Consider the following 18,913-nt stretch of genomic DNA (forward strand, 5'->3'; position numbering starts at 1 on the left):
CATCAACTAATTTGGAAGCAATAACAAATCTAGCCCTACACTGCTTGGTTACTTGTAATTTTTCTTTATCGCTTACCCAACCAAGCTAGTATGGACTCGGATGAGGCTTAGTTTCGAGGCCTAACTTTTTCACTAAGGACTTTGAGATTAAATTTTCTTGGGAACTTGAATTGAACAGAGTTTCCACCCTTGTGTGTTTTATAATAACCCTAATATGGAATAATTCAATTCTCTTTCACTCATTACTTATAAGCTCATTCAAATAAATAGTACTTGCATTTGAATCAGAATTATTACTAATTGAAAGAGTACCTCTTCTGCCCATGGCTATGATCAATGTCTCGTTGCTGAAATCTGATCCAAGGTCTTGGTATATTGTTGCCACTGTCTTCTGCTTTCCCTTTCTGCTGAATCTCTTTAGTCTCAGCTCTGGATGTAGCTTCCAACAGTGGTCCTCATCATGACCTTATCTCTTGCAATGAGTGCAAGATGGCATTGCTTCATCCCATTTCTTGGTTGCGACGGTCTTCTTATCCTTCCCCTTGCCTTTCTTTTGGACTTTTCCATCCTGAGGGTTGAACAGTGTTTTCTTGGCTTCATCATCTCTATCATTCTTGCCTCAGCTATCAAGATGAATGGCCTTTACACTGTCCGCTTCAATCGTAGTAGGATCAAACAATAACAGTGAGTTTCTTATGTAACTATGTAACGCACCAACATACTTAATTATAGTCTCGGGTGAATCTAATGAGATGCCAAAATTCAATGCTTGTTTCCAAAAAAATTCAGTAAAAATTTGCATATTTTGACCTTTACCTTGCCTTAGATATTTCCATTCCATTAATGTCTTTTGTTTATAACCCAAAGGGTAAAATTTGTCTTTCAATGCAGAAATAAAACTGGACCAAGAGGAAAGAAGGTTACTCGACTTTTTGTTGCCCTTCTGCAACTTGCTCTCCCACCAAATGAGAGAAGTGCCACTCAGTCGAAGAGATGCTAACTGGACCTTTTCCTCATCTTCTTCGATCTGCTAAATCTAGTAGTAGACCTCTATCTATCTTATCCAATTATTAAGTTTTTCTGCACTACACTCTCCATTATACATGGGCAGGTCAAACTTTACATCTAGCTTGAAGAATGGTTTCTTAGATGTATGTTTGGAATCGCGATTAGAGTGATGAGAACTATCACTTGAAGAAGGAGAGGGAGGAGGCTCTTCTCCACCACCTTCATGATTTGCTGATCTATTTTCATCAACATCTTGCTTCTTGTGCCCAAGTGCCTTCTCATACTCTAAAAATAGCTTGTCCACTTTCTCTACCATATTGTAGAATACCTTGTGGAAATTTTGTTCCTCTTCCCAATGAGCTTCTTCATTTTCCATGTTTCTTCTTCATTGTGCACATCCTACTTCGGGATCAAAGGACTTAAGCATTCCTTCTCCTTTTCACAGCTTGTTTCGGGTTAGCATATACTCATGCAATTCGCATTGACAAAGACCTTCTCTGATACCAAACTTGATCCAAGATCTTTTACTTATAGATGCATCAGAATTACATGAAACAGATCTTATTAACCATGGAACTTAAAAGAACATAAAACAATGTAGAAATAACAAGATAAGCATGAAACCATGACACAAATATTTGATTACGGAGTTCATCCAATTTGGACTTCATCTGCAAGCCCTGCTCAATAGTGGGGAGGCCTTCATTCATTAAGTGGCATAAAAAGAGATAAACTACAAGTAACATTTATTTACAATCCTTATACCTCCAAGCTAGAATATGGAAGAAGAGTGGAGAGCCTAGCTTCATAAACAGAAAGTACCAACGAAATCGTGGCAAAAAATCGTGCAGAATCGCCTATCCGAATACCCAATTCAGAGAAATGAAGCTTCTACACCTTCTTGGAACCTCCCTGCTACTCAAGGCAAAGTTCTAGCCTACTGCCAGGTCGGGTTACTGTTTCACACAATGTTTTATGAACTATCGTGCCAGTCTCCTCATTTTCCCGTGCTAATAATCCAATATATATACTTGGTGGTAACCCCTCGATTCTTCTGGAGTTCCAAACAGATGAAAAGTATTATCAGGTGGGTTTGTCTTGGGCAAAGAATCTCGGGTCCTACATAGTACGTGGAAACAAACCTTTCAAACATGGCAAAAACTTCTTTAACCACACATTTAACGCGACGACTTTTAATATCGGTGTTTCCCATTGGCGCACAAACCCAAGCCTTTACAATAAGATCCATGCGATAACAACGGACTCGACGGGCTACTAAACATAGTACATAATATATCAGGTCCCAAAGCCTCATTGCAAATCCCAATCAGTGGGAACCGAGGTTGGTACTCTATACGACTGCTCTCTTTTGCGAACTGCGATTGCGATATATTGCATCGCAATATGAATCTGTCGGGGCTAATTCCTCAACTCTTCCTTCCTTGCAATATGCAATTGTGATGTATTGCATCACAACCTGGCTTACTCTGGGGCCGATTCTTTAACTCCAATCACCTTCAATCTACGATTGCGATATCACAAATCGCAACTCGGTAGTGCTGAGGCCAATTTTTTTAAACCGCGACATCTTCCTTTTGCGATCTGCGATATGTGGGACCAATGGCGGCCTACCACTTGGCACTTCCCCATTTGCTGAGATCTTTTTCACGTCACTTTCTCATGCCACCTGTCCAAGTCAAACTTGATCTTTTACTTGCTCTAACTTCTTCATATGAACTCGGATTTGAGTGTCGTTCACACCGTTGGAATCAGGATGATGAGCACTTCGATTCGATGTTAAGTTTACCCAATTCTACCGCTTTGAATTTTGAGCCTTCTTACCATGCCATTGTTACGTTTTTAGAGATCCACCTTCATCATCATGATAAATTAATATATAGCTTAATCTGATGACATTTAGTTTACTTTGTAATATCATTTTTCTTATTTTATGTTTACTTTGATAAATCATGGAACAATTCTATTGCTATTTCTTTAAATTATTTTTTTTTGTGAACTCTGAATGGTTATATTTGTAAGTAAAGATATATTGAATCCTTGAAAATATCTCAGAAATCATTTCCTTTCATAAAATGTAGTTATTAATGTTCAAAAAAATTGAGATGCTATGAAATGTATCATTAATTTCAAGGCTACCTGAAATGGGCAAGCTCTCGAATCTAAAAATTAGTTCTTAGATGAAATGTTAAAACCCTCTTACTCTTGACTATATTTTACAGTTATTGAAAAGGAAAAGGCATTGGACGTGAAATACATAATGTTCTTGCTGATCTGAACTCAACTTCCATGGGTTTTCGAACTCTTCGACAACACGGTTTCGCGTTGTCTTCAGTATACATAAAAATATAATAAATAAGTCCCTCTTTGAAGTTCATTTATGATAGCCCTGAGCTTCCACTTACTTTAATGAATTTATTGTTAATACATTAACATTAACATCAGATGTTTTAGAACACTTCAAATAACAGAGAGGGATGTTTTCATGTTCCGCCATTCAAACAGAGGGAGAGATAAGAAGCATTCTCAATCCCTCATTGTCTATCCCGGGGAGAAAGTTATGGAAAAAGCGGAAATATTCTCTTTGATACATTTAAGCCATGCTAAAGATTTTGGTGTGCAGTCTTTCTCAACAGGCAAGAGGTAAAACTATTATCATAATATGATCTATGCTAAAATACCAGCCTAGATCCATCTTAAATATGGATTTTTCTAAGCTCTAATGATATTGAGCTTAGTATGAATTGTTGTGGGAATTCATAGAAAATTGGAGCTTAATGATTGTGTTGAGGTTCTTGTAGTTTTTCTAAGGGTTTGGTTTGGTAATGGATAATATGAGATTGCAACAAGATGGAAGAAGATTGAAGATTTGCACTAGAATGAGCCTAACTGTTATTTGTTTTCGTATAAATCTGAATGTTCTTATAGGTTTTCCTAGTGAGAATAATATGAGATATTGTGTAAATAATTCTGATAATTCATGACATTCAAGATGTATCAAATATTTGAAGATTTTCATTTGATTGTGAAGCAATTTCTAATCAATTCCTAAATCAATTGAGTTTTTTATGTGGTTATGTGCTATATTGAGGAATATCTATATTGACCCAAACATGGGGTTTAATTCATCGGTAGACTACCTTGACAAGCTCCCAGATTCACTTTTGTTGCTTATATTCAACAAATTTGGTGATATTAAGGCCTTGGGGCGATGTTGTGCAGTTTCAAAGAGGTTCTCTAGTATAGTCCCCCAAGTGCAAACAGAGCTAGTTAAGGTGGATTAATGTTATATCCAGTGAAGAAACCAACCTTAACAAAAATGGTAAAAACAGGGGGATATGGAGCAATTTGATGAGAATCATGATGGGTACTAGGTAGCATTGTTAGGCCATGGTAGGCATTGCAGCATGTTTTGGGCCCGAAGAAATCCATGGTTGCAGAGGTTTCCCATCATTCTCCCGATGATGTTTTAAATAATTTTAAGGAAGTGTAGAATCTAAGGATTGAATTTCCTGGTGAGGAATTGGGCATTGATCAACATAATACATAATAGTCAACACACCCTTTGATATTTAAAATCCTTCACCATAAATGGGAATATAATTTACTGTTGTCAATTGAAATGATTTTTTTTATTCTTTTCATTATGGAAGGGTGACCTAAATATATGCCATTCTAATTGAATTAAGACCTACCCTTCAAATTTTATCACTACTTGCATGTGGTTAGATTGATTGGTATCCAAACCTACAGGAGATTGGCCCAATAGCATGATATTATTTGTTCCCCGACCTCTGAAAATGGGAACCTTCCGACCCACTTCGCCTTCCACGTGGCCCATGGAGGGCACCAGAAATAATGGGTCATCATGACTGAGGTGGGCACCGCAGTGAGTTTTCAAAAGACCATCCATCCATGCATGCATGTGTGTAACACCATCACGCATGGAAAGGAACCCATCATGCACCCCATCTATAGAATCATGCATGTATATGATTGTTATTTCTAGCATGCTTTTAGTTTCAACTAACTAAGTGATTCCCCTAGCTTTAGGACTACAAATATTAATTCTACTATAATTAGGGTGAATAAATGGAAAATATATTCCTTAGCTATTTTGCTGTTGTGGAAATATCATGTTAACGTCCCCCCTACCTTTCTAAGTGTAGCTGGATCTTTCAAATCCATCAACCGCTTTTCTATCTCTATCATTGTGCCCATGGATAGGCATACATTTTGATTTTGAGCTAGACATCTATGTCCCAATTTTCCAAACTTTGCTTCTTCCTAGATGCTTATCCAATATGAAATCTTTCTTGGATTGTTGACCCACATCATGCCAAAACAGTCAAAATTCTCAAAGATATTTTGTGGTCTTAAAGTAAATGCAATTTTTAAATTTTTTTTATTATGTAAGGTGGGTTTTGTTTTATACTTTTGTTTTGAAATGTGTAAGTTAGTTGAAATATAGATATAAGGAATGTGATTTCTCTTTTTTTAAATGTGTAAAAGTTATTTATTATTAAATTTAATAAAATATTTTTCATATTTAAAGTTGAAAATGGTAATATATTAAGTAAATTCATAATATAAATAAAATCTTCCTACAGGTCGTAGAATAAATGGTGATGGAGTGTATTATTAAGGCATTCCATGATGTGAAGGTCACTAGTTAGAAACTCTATGGGAAAAAATCTAACTATGTTAAAGGCTGGTGTGGCCCATGCCGGGTGAAATCACCAGGTGATTTTGATGGCTTAGACGCCCCTGGGTCATGGTTTCTCAAGCCAAAGGTTAAGCATGCAGTCATTTCAGGGCTCACAATGCTTAGAAAACAAAAAAATAATAATATAAATTAAATCTTTAGATTGTGATGATGCTTAACTTGTAAATATTTAATTGTATGTGAATTTGTGAAAAGTCTTAAGGTTTTGAGTGCGTATTACAATAGAGTTGCAATAAAATTATGTCAAGGTCTATAAGGTGAAAGTAAAAAAGAGGGTTCTCTTTCAACATATCATTATGTATAATCTCCAATTTAGTAAAAAACACATCTCAGTTATCTTAATGGTGTGGTTTTCACAAAATGAACTTAAAAACTTGATCACTTTGTAGATCATATCAACTTAAAAAGCATGGGATATTCTCCTGACAACCTATTAAGGCATGGAAAAAGTAAATATAACCAAGATACAAATGTTAAGAAGAGATTTTGAACCCATTTGCATGAAGGATGAGAATATAAACTCATTTTTCACATAATTTATTGGGCTAGTTACTCAAATCAGGTGTCATGGTGAGATGCTTGAAGAAAGGAGGATAGTTGAAATTTTTTTAAGGAGTTTGCCAGATTTGAAGATAATGTAGCAGATATCTACAAGACTTCCCAAAGGTAAACTTGAGCAAGTTGACACATGCAAAGTTTGTACCTTGGGAAAGTACATCAAGTCTTCCTTTCATGATCGAGACAGTCGAGCAAAGGCTATCTTGGAGTGAGTTCATACTGATGTGTGTGGACCATTCTCGATGACATCCACAACGAAGAAAAGGTATTTTGTGATTTTCATTGATGACTATTATCGTAAATGCTGGATTTATTTCATGCAGAAGAAGGACCAAACTTTCACAAATTTTTGTGAGTTCAAAGTTTTGGTGGAGAAAGGGTCAGGGAAGAAGATCAAGGCCTTGAGAAGCGACAATAGTGGAGAATATGTCTCTCAAGAGTTTAAGGACTTCTGTGTAGTGGAAGGAATTAAACGAGAGTTGACGGCACCTCATAACCCACAGCAGAATGGGGTGGCCGAGTGGAAGAATAAAACTATTGTAGGGGCAGCACAGGCAATGCTGCATGACCAAGGCCCACCACTTCACTTGTGGACTAAGGCATGCAACACAACAGTCTATTTGCATAATAGAAGCCCGCATCGCATACTTGGGATGAATACACAAGAGGAAGCTTTCTCCGATAAGAGACCAGATGTGGGTCACTTCAGGATCTTTGGCTCATCGGTATATTGCCATGTGACAAAGGATGCACGGAAGAATCTTGAGCCAACAGTAGAGTTGGGGATATTTGTGGTGTACACTAATACACCTCACAACTATTGGGTGTACTTTCCTACTGGTCGGAGGACAGTGGTTCGTAGAGATCTCAAGTTTGATGAGCAAAAGGCCATGAGAGATTCCCTTGAGAGGGAGCTCCAACTACAGGTTGTGGAGGAACTGTTGGTGCCTAAGGAGGAGGAGCCTCAAATTGATACAGAGCAACCGCATGTAAAGGTTTTAGGAATGGAGGCATCCACTTAAGCAAAGTCTTCCAGAGATGGATGGAAGTGCACAAGAGAAGATGACAGATTGTTGGAGGATGCGAGAGATATTTTTGGAGAACCATCTTCTCAACGTAGACAAAGGAGGTCACCTAAGAGGTACACTAGATACATGGCCCTTGCTGGGGAATGTGTTGAGACCGAGCCATCTTCCTTTGAGGAAGCAGTGTAGCAGCCAATTTGGGTTGATGCTATGGTGGAGGAGTATGACTCCATAGTTCGTAACAATGCTTGGGACGTGGTTTCGAGATCGGAGAACAAGTAACTTGTGAGTTCCCGTTGGCTTTACAAGGTTAAGAAAGCCGCTGATGATGGAAGGATCATGTTGCTACAGTATATTTTGATAGAGGAGCAAGATGTTGACATTTTGAAAAAGGCATTGTCAAAGTGTAAATTCGAGTTCCATAGAGAGGATCGGGGTGGCAGATAATCCCTTTCTTGTTGAGAGGGAGTGTTGAAATATGGCAATAAGAATATTCCAATTTAATTTTTCCTTGAATTAAATTGTGAATTAAAATCGAATTTAATCTTAACAACTACTTGGAATTAATTAATTAATTCATTTTGAATTAACTAGTTGGAGAAATTCAAGTTAGAAGTCTTTCTGAAGTCATGCAAGAGTTATCCCTTAAATTAAGGAGATAAGATTGATTTATATTTGAGTTGTAATTAGTTAACTCAGTTTACTGAGTTAAGTCCAGTTAAATTAGTTCCAAACTATTTGAGGAACTAATGGTGAGTTAACAATTAGTTGATGCATGCATGCACTCAGCTAGTGTACTCCAGTTAATTGAAGATTCCCTCATCAGAAACTCATGCATGTCTACTCTGAGAAATACCTAGTTGAGATTAAAGACAAGGATAGTGTACTATCAGTTGCATGTGTTTTCTTATAAAGAAAACTCATGCATGAAGTCAAGGATCATTCCTTGAGGATTGCACAATTATGAAAGTGTGTGAGATCAGAGTGTTCCACTTGGTTGAAGGAGAATCATCCTAGAGGAATAGCGCAAGGAAACAGGAGCTTGGAGGGAAGAGAGGAAGGCTGGAGACAAGCCAAGATTGACTATGAGCATCTGTGAGGATTGTATTGAGAGCTGGCTAGCTATGAGAGCTAAGGCTTTGTATAATTCCTATGTATTTCCACCTTGTATGATAATATAGATAGTCTAGGGTTTTTAGCTGAGGTTTTCCCCAAAGTATTGTCATGTGTATTCTGCATTGATTTCTTCTTCTTCCGGTTATATTGTTCAGCTTAATCTTTAAGCTTTCGCAAATTGATAGTAGAAGTAGATTATAGTATTCTGCTTTGATTTATATTGCTTTATCGAGATAACCTACATACTTATTTTCTAGAAGTACCTCAGTGGATTCACTTCAGGAACACAAGCATTGCTCTACTGCTAGCAAGCTTGGACAATACCCCAGCGGATTTGGTTTCTTCACCTCTATACGCAAGAAGCCTTTCTCTTATTTTGCCTGTTATTTTATTTTTTTTCAGTTTTTTCATTTTTACTTGTTCAAAGAATTGTGCATAGGAACTTATTTATTTCATGGGGGCGGAATAGATATCCTGAATTATTGAGAGAAAAAGAGGTTGTCCCTGCAGAGAAGGATATTTATATACACCTTTGGCATACTTGTTAAGTTTTTTCCTCTCCTTACTCTACTCGACTTAGTTTTCAAAGATTAACCGAAAGTAGAAGACCAATTAGAGTAGGCGGTACTAGGTAAAAGTATAAGCATCGTTATTTCACCATGACTCTCTCTAAAAGGAATGTATTTTCCATCAGAGTATCATCGACTAAAATAAATGCAATATTCACATAAAGAGAGGGAATAAATAGATAACTAAGCGTCGATAGCAGTAAAGTTTGCTCTTAGATTTCACCGAGCTTGTCTGAGAAGCCAATCACGATCTCATGCAGAAGCTAAGGTATAACTGAAAAGAAAACAAATGAAAGGAAAGAAGTGGAATAAAAATGAAACAAAGTAAATAAAATGAAAGGAAACAACACAGAAAAGAAAAAATACTCCTACTCCTAACCTAAATAGAGCATAGGCCAAACTTATGTGAAATGATACTTCCAATGCAACTACCGGTGCATTTGCTAGCCTATGTGGGCAAGGGAATGCATGTCATGAAAGATATATAAGAAAATCAGTAAACAAGAAATATAGGACAATGCAAACCAAAATATTCAAAGTTTGAATATACATGCAGAAAAGTAACAACGAAAATAACATGAAAGACATTTTGCGATTATATCATGGTGTCTCAACACACTTTGGTTACAAGCCTACAAGCACAAACTTTTGAACTGCAAAGGAAAACAAACATGAAGAAAGAAGAGATTTTTCATTTTGCAATAGTGCTCTCCATGTACGACTCCTCCAATGACTGAGCGATAGGATCGTGTAATACAGATGGAGGATCTGAAAATTGTAAGACATGTTTATTTTCAATATGTGTGATAGAGTGACGAGGAGCCTCGAAATATTGAACACTATTCTGATTAGAAGCGGAACTGACCTCAAGACTACAAGGACCTGACATAACCGTTAGCTTAGGCTAAAGTGCCTTGACAACTTGGGGAAGTTCCAACTCATCAGAAGGTAGATCATCACTGATCGATGGCTAAGAAAGATTAGCAATGGAAAAATTAGAATCATGATCCAATGAATCAATGAAGAGGTTGTGACAGCCACGATTAGAGATTTCAATATCACATATGGAGGCATCCTCATGATCTGATGAATCACAAAGAGGGGAAGATGAAAAATGATAAATTTCACCCTCTAAGTTTTCTTAAAGATGAGATGAGAGATTAGGAAGATCAAGAGTAGAAGATTCATCCTCTCCATATATAGATGAAAAATTGACATCCCATGTGTTCTATGAATGATTGAAAGCTGTAGCATCGTCAGAAACACAATTTTCACAATATTCAATAGAAGTGACAGAATCTCGGGAACCGTTAGGATGATGAAGGGGAGGTGCAGAAGGAAGAGAATCATCCTTCATCGCAGATTCTTGTTTAGCTATGGGCTCACCCGCATAATCATTGTGAATGGTATCACAAGTTGGTTGCTCAACACCAACTCCATCCAACTTGATCCTCATGAACATGACAAGAGAGATTTGAAATAGGTGAACACAACACATCACAATTTGGAGGATCAGAAGGACCAAAGGATGGAGGACAAGGAGATAACACTTCATCACAATCATTAGATTAATAGTCCAAACTTGTGCTAAAATTTTGAGTATGTGAGGTGGAAAAATATGTTGGTAGATCAACAAATGAATTTTCAACTTCTCCTACCTCAACCTGTAGAACTAGAGTTATTTGATGAGAGGATGATGGAGGGTCACTTGGAACAGAATCCTTGTCTGTCACATATTTAGAATCTCTAAGACCGAGGCATGTTGGGAGAGGTTCAAAATATTCTAACGCGTGTGGATTTTTGGAAATATGAACAAGATAAAAAACAATTTCTACCAAGAAAGACCAATCAAATTGATCTTCAAGAAATTCAAAGTAGTAATGAATGAAACGATCATCAAAATCCCGAATAGATTCATCAAGTGATTTTTGAAAATTCAAAATTTTCTCGCCCAGATGTTTACAATCGAACATGTCAAAAGTGTGAGAGAGTTTTGTGACAATATGCTCGAAAGAGTGTATGCAGGCATTGATAAATGTGTGACATCATTTCCTTATGCGCCCTTCGAACGTGAGGATGTGTTGTAGCATTTTTTGGTTTTGATTAAGATAGAATATTTAAAAAAATGTTAAGTTAGGATATGGACATAACAATAGTGAATAAAATGTTAGTTTAAAAAATATCTTGATGATGATGTCCATATCAAATAAAATGTTAGGTTAGCTTCTCTAAGAAAATCAAGGCAAAATGAAAATGTTAGGTAGAAAGAAAACAAATAAACTCTGAAAGTGAGCAAGTCTAAATGCCACTACTCTGTTTCTACAAAATAATGGTTGTGTGCAGCTTGTTTTAAAAGCCACAACCCATGACAGTCAAACTGTTTAATCTTGACTGCTTCATGCTTTAAATTTGATGTTATAGTTAGAGAATAAAGATCTAGCCAAACTGTTTAATCTTGGCAGATCAGTAGTTAGGTAGAGAATAATAAGGTGCTCATCAGTTTAATCTGAGCCCTTGGAGGTTATAAGGGTAGATTTAGATAGTTTTCTTTTGTTAAGTAAGAAGAAAGGATAAGGGTTTGCTAGCTTAAATGCACCCAATAAGTGAAGAAAAATGATAGTTAAGAAAAGGGTAAGTAGAGAAAGGTTGCAACAATTTAATGGTTGATTGGAAAAAATGAAGATTTATCATGTTTCTATGCTCATGAAGCAATTATACAAGGAAAATGAAGGTCTACTTGATCAAGTAATTAACTTCCCATTCATTGCCATTCATTCATATATTTACTAATTTCCTCCTTCCTACCTTCATTCAGTTCATAATCATTCATTTCCATTAAAACCCCTTTTCCTATGGTAAAAACCCTTTTTACCTAAGAAAAGTAAAAATACCATGAAAAATCCCTTTTTATCTAAAAAAAAAACCCACAAATGATGTTTTCCCTAAGTATTAATGCATATATGAAAAGAAAGAACTCATCAAAAGCATTATACTTATTGTTATTCCTCTTTTCCGCTATATTTCATATTAACACTAACACATATTATTAAATTCTTAAGATTTCCCCTCTCCCGTATATATTAGCTCCTTAATAAAATGCCCCGAAAACCCTTAGTTTTATTAATAAAACTATGTATTAACATATCACATCGCAATACCGGTGGATTCAAAGCTTTTCCACATGAATACATTCCCCTCTGATTGTGATATGCGATGGGAAGCCTCGGACCTGACGCATATATATATATATATATATATATATATATATATATATATATATATATATATATATATATATATATGTGTGTGTGTGTGTGTCATTCCATATCGCATTTGCTTCCCTCACAGTCCCGCTAATAATGCATTCCCCTCTGCCATTGCGAAATGCGATGCGTGATAAAGTCCGGACCCGATGCTGTATATATTACAACTCATTATCATATCGCATCTGCCCCTCCATCGCAGCCCTGCTTATAGCCTAACCCTCCATGTATTGCGATCCCCGACTGTGATATGTGTTAGCCTCATGTTGCAACAGGGTATCATCTTTCATGATTGACATTTTTACATGCCAAATATGTCATACTTTGCATGCTACAGTGTTCCATATTTCCACGAGGTGCCATGAAGTATGCTTAGTCCAAATGCACTGCTGTATTCCAATTTTTGATGAGTAGTTCCAGTTTTTGAAGAGTTTTCATTTAAGGGAGGTCCAAACAGTTTAATCTTGGTCTCCCTAGGTTTCAATTTCCTGTTTTAGAATATAGAGAATGATATCTGTCCAAACAGTTTAATCTTGGCAGATTTGTAGATAGGTAGAGAATCAAAGAGACCCAACTGTTTAATCTGGGCCCTGACAGAAATAAGTGTAGATTTAGATAGGAAAAATTCAAAAGAAAATTTGTAAATCTGGGTTTGCAAGTCTAAGTGCACCCAATTCAAAAGAAGAAAAAATGTTAGGAAGGTAGGCTGGGTAGGTAGCTGTGTGGTTGTAGAAAGGAAATTTATGATCAATTTTGTGTTACAAAGTGCTTTATCTTTACAGATCACAGTGCAGGCAGTTTTCATGCAAGGGAGCTCAAAGGTGGACATAACTAACTCCCCCTTCTTCTAATTCCCCAAGTCACTTACTAATTTCCCAAAGAGGTCAAGATCTGCTTGATTCCTCTTAGTTTCATCATCATCCATATCAGTTGCCTTGGTGAAGATGTGCTTCACTCAAGGATTTTATTTCTTTGCAAACTCTTTTCCCCAAAATTAGCCTAAGGTCCCTGACCTTGGCGCCTGCTTATCATCTTCATATTAACTACTAACAAGTATTATATAACTCCCTATCAGTTTTTCCCTTTCCCCTACTAAAACTTTGTATATAAAATTCCCCTATGTAAATATTCCCCCTTGGCAATATAGCCATATTCTTTCTAAGTCAGGGAAAGAACAGTCCATCTGGGGCTGCTTTTAGCCCATCCGTGTCCAAGCAGGGATTAATCTGACACCTGGCCAGATTAATAACCTCTTCCCTAGCCCTAAAACCCTCAAAAACCCACTTTTTTCCCCCTTATCCTAAGTTTCGGGCATAAATTGCTAAACCCGCGCGCAAAAACCCATGTTCTACCCCTTTTTCCTAAGTCCTAACTGTAAAAACATTAACCCGCGCTCGTATTAACCCCCCAAACCCACTAAACCTAAGTTTCAAACCCCACCTGCGTGCGTTATTAAATTTGGAATATTCTGCGCATATTCCCCGCCCGTATACCCCCGCCGACTCGCCATCGCCGCCAGCCGTTGGATCATCCGCCCCGCAGATCTACGGCTGACGGGCCCTCCCATCCCCGAACCGCCCGAGCTTTAGCATCCGGGAGATGGGCGGTATTACTGCCGTACTCCCGCCACGCGTCAGGCTCTGGGATGTGGCGGAGCCCCTCCCCCCAAAACCACCCAGGCGCTAAGGCGGTGCGCCCAAAACCGCTTACCGCCCTCCCCTGTGACGTAAGCCCCACGTCACCTGCCGAGTCACCTGCCACGTGGCCTCCTGCCACCGTACCCTGCCACTGTACATGCCACGTCACCGTCCGTACATGATGACGTCACCCGCTGACGTCATCCCGCCACGTCATCATGCTGACGTCATCAGCACTTTTTGGCGCGAAGGGCAAAAATCGCACTTCGGAGCCCCGGAATCAGTTTCTGAGGCAGTTTTTGATGAGCGATTTGCGCCTCGCTAGATTTTTTGGGCCAGAATGGGGAATCTTCAGGGAATCTTTTCATTCTGCAGCCCCCAGGAAGCCCGAAAGGCGCCGAATGAACCATTTTTCTTTGCGAAGCACTCAGAAAGGAGCAGAAAGCAGTTTTGAAGAAAACAGAGGCCGAACAGCGGCCATTAAATGATGATTTAACACACAGCACATCAGAACAGCATCGGTTTATTGCCAAAGAGTATCAGAGGAAGATGAAGAGCCAAAGAGTATCAACCGAAGATTTTTTAGGGGCTCGAAGCACCTGAACATTGATGAACCCCCCCAGAAAGTCAAATCAAGAGGCATAAGCCCATCCTTGCCCTCAAATCACAGTTAAAGCTTTAAATGCAGACAGATAGCAGAGATGTAGAAACCCATACACATTTATTTCAGAAAACACTGCAGCAAGCCACCAAGGACAACATCATTTACTCAATTTTGATATGGCGGCCCTGAGCGCAGCCCGAGATATTTTTTGCATTTATTTCTGGATAGGATTAGGTTAAGTAATCATCTTTCTTTCAGACCTGATTAGGTCAAGATGTAATAAAGGAACTCTGTAGATAGTTTTTCCCTATATATACCGCCCTCTACATTGTTACAAGGGTTGGTTGATTGAGAATTTTCACTGGAGACTCGCATTGTATACCTGAGTTTTTCTATAATCAAAGATCGCTGAAAGCTTGGAGAGCAAAATGACTATTGTAAATGAATGTTTTTGGAGATATGAAGATGGAATTCTTGTGCTGCAGCCTGAAGCAATAAGTGCATCTTACCTCTGTTTATTGTTTACCACTATCTAAATAGCAGAAAGAAAGAATAGCTTAGAATTTGTTTAAATACACTCTATGCTTAATTTCTGCTATTTCTTTATGTTTTCCTCTGATTGAATTGGTTATGAATATGAATTCCTCCTGGCTCATGTTTACCCCGATTCACTTGTGTTGGCCAATTATCTAGGGATTCTTCACTGCCCGTAGGTAGAGCTCTGTTACCTCCATCTATTAAGCTGATTGAGAGATTCTTAACTGCCTCTCATTACTTAGCATTCTTCCCATCATTTAAACCTGAAATATTGTTTCATGCTCAGCTATCTTGCTCCACTTTACCTCTTTTGTGACCGAAGAAATGCACCAACAGTTCTATTCCTCAACTCCACGCCCAATGGTTTGAAAATTCCAGACTATGCCTTGCCTCTCTGTCTGAAAACATCAATTTTCCCACCAAAACAAAACAAAAACCCCCTGAACTCAAAACCTAGCCTAAAATCCTTTTCAACAAAGCTAAATCATAAAGAGAGAGCCCTCTCTGATTGCAGGTTGGCTAGAACCTGTGGTCCAAAGTTGGTCTGTGGTTACCTCGGCCGTATCCTTTTCCGGAGCTTAAGGACAACCTGAGCGATAACATAATGGCGACTCCACTGGGGACCTTCCTTAGATAGTTTCACGAAGAAGGTAAGAAAGCTCCGCTGAGACCATAAATCAAACTTTCCAACTCCTGTTTATCTCTTAAAACTACAGATGAAGCCTGAATGTCAGCCAGGAAGCCTTTGAAACTGTTTTTTGCTTTGCATTAACAGAAGTAAATAAATGCTACTTTAGTCAATCTTCATGCTAGTTTTAAGTTACAAACAAGCTGTCCCATATTTTAATTAGTCCCTTGTTGATTACAAAAAACATTCCCAGGAAAAATACCCAAAAAAAAAAAAACAATTCGGAAGTTGGCTCCCAAGAAAAATCCACGATATACCAGATCAAATCCAGATCCCAACCCTCCAGCTGTTTTTGAAAACCCTAACATAATCTCGAAAATCCTTAGGAAGCAAGAAAGACAGGAAAATTTTGCTGATTTGAACCCTGAAACAGCTTACCCTAGCAGTATTCCGACTCCTCTCAAGGTTTTGTTTCGGTCAACCCCTACTTCCCTCAGTTCATCATCTACATCTCGTAGTACTCCTTCCACACCTTCATTCACTGTACATACTAACACTACTGTTGTTTCCAGCGTTCCAGTTACTCCTGTGATCCCCGTTACTCCAGCTGTTCCACTTATCCCCATTGTCCCACTTATACCTGCCAATATGGCTAATAGATATGCACCCCTGCAATTACCTGCTAATGCTGGGGCTTTACCTCAAGAGTACCAATCGAAAATCACATATTTTGACAGCACCGATCCTTTCACAGCCATTCAGCATACCAAAAAGATGCAAGATTATTTTGAAAACTACGAGATAGATGATGATAGTGTGAGAATGAGAATTTTTGTTCAGAGTTTAACAGGTGATGTAAGAACTTGGTTCAGATCACTTGCTGCAAATTCTATAACCACCCCAGATGAGCTTTACCAATCCTTTACCAACAGATGGGAGAAAAAGAAAGACCCCTTGCACATACTAGCTGAATATGATACGATCAAACGAGGTCCTCAAGAGACTGTTTTGGAGTACTGTGCAAGATTCAATAATGTATATAACGCAATAACAGAGAACCTAAGACCTCCACCTGACCTTGCCTTGTACAAATTTCCCGATGGATTTGACCTGGACATGGCATACCAGTTAAAAGAAAGAGCTCCTCAAACCATTGCGGACATGCAAAATGTTGCTGTCAGCGTAGAAGCCAATTTAATTGCCAAAAGAAATAGAACTAGAATGGAAAGAAGAACCACCTTTAAGGAAGAACCCTCAGCTTTTGATCAAAAGCTTGATGCTATCATCAGTGGCCTGCAAAGGCTGGGAGAAAGAGTAGAAAATGTTGAGAGAAAAGCATCATGGGAAGGACAACAGTCTAATACCATAAGGAACCCAAATTTTAGAAAAACACAAAACACAAATGCTGGTAGGCCTAACCAAGACCATGATATAAGACCCCCTTTCCAAGATAATTATGTCGAAGGATCTACTTCTAGTGAACCCATAGAGGACACTCACATGAACTTAATGGATCTAAAGGGTGAGCACCAAACTGTCCTGTCCCAAGAAGACCAAAATGAACCTGATTACAATCAGTTTCAGACTAGGTCTGGCGAGTCTTTTGATTTCAAACAAGAAAATGATACCGCTATGTATGAAGTACACAAACAATATAAGCTGAGAACTAGGACCATTGACATTTCCGAACCTAGTAAAACGAAGGATAGCAAACAACCCAACAAAATCAAAGACAAGGCTGTCATAACAGAACCAGCTGATATACCTATTCCAAACCCGCATCAAGTGACTGTAGAAGACATAACAGAAATACAGCCTTCCAAGGATCAGCCTTTGCCACCTTCTTCCTCAAAAGAAAGCTCGAACAGGGTCCCAAAAAACTTTCCTGAAGTTGAGAAACCGCAAGCAAAAACTTCCCATAACGCGGATAAACAAGAGCAAAACGCAGACAATTCAAATGAAACAGAAAAAACTGCCATTAACAACACCAAGACTCCACTGGAAAGGCCATTTAACTTAGAGACAGAAATAGCTAAGTTAAAAATATCCATTCCCATTAAGGGTTTGCTAGCTTAAATGTACCCATTAAGTGAAGAAAAATGATAGTTAAGCAAAGGGAAAGTAGAGAAAGGTTGCAGAAGTTTGATGGTTGATTGGACAAAATGAATATTTATCATGTTTCTATGGTCATGAACCAATTATACAAGGCAAATGAAGGTCTACTTGATCAAGTAATTAACTTCCCATTCATCGCCATTCATTCATATATTTACTAATTTTCTCCTTCCTACCTTCATTCAGTTCATAATCATTCATTTCCATAAAAACCCCTTTTCCTATGGTAAAAACCCTTTTTACCTAGGAAAAGTAAAAATACCATGAAAAATCCCTTCTACCATGTAAGATCCCTTTTTATCCGAAAAAAAAAACCCACAAATGATGCTTTCCCTAAGTATTAATGCATATATGAAAAAAAAGAACTCATAAAAAGCATTATACTTAGTGTTATTCCTCTTTTCCACTATATTTCATATTAACACTAACACATATTATTAAATCCTTAAGATTTCCCCTCTCCCGTATATATTAGCTCCTTAATAAAATAACCTGAAAACCCTTAGTTTTATTAATAAAACTACTATGTATTAAGATATCGCATCACAATATCAGCAGATTCAAAGCTTTTCCACATGAATACATTCCCCTCCGATTGGGATATGCGATGGGAAGCCTCGGATGCGACGCATATATATATATATATATATATATATATATATATATATATATATATATATATATATATATATATATATATATATATATATATATATATCGCATCTGCTCCCCTCGTAGTCCCGCTAATAATTCATTTCCCTCCGCCATTGCGAAATGCGATGCGCGATAAAGTTCAGACCTGATGTTCTATATATTACAACTCATTATCATATCGCATCTGCCCCTCCATCGCAGTCCCGCTTATAGCATAACCCTCCATGTATTGTGATCCTCGACTGCGATATGAAAGCCTAGACCCGATGCATATCTATATATATATATATATATATATATATATATATATATATATATATATATATATATATATCTATATAGATAGATAGAGATATATATATATATATATGTTAATGCCACATAACATCCGTCTCTTGTCACAAGTCTCGACCAAAACCATTACTCCCCGCCATATTGTGATTGCGATATGCGAA

Source organism: Pinus tabuliformis, chromosome Q (genome assembly GCF_031772625.1).
Source record: "Pinus tabuliformis cultivar Carrire ecotype Pingquan chromosome Q, CPIR1, whole genome shotgun sequence".
Lineage (NCBI taxonomy): Eukaryota > Viridiplantae > Streptophyta > Pinopsida > Pinales > Pinaceae > Pinus > Pinus tabuliformis.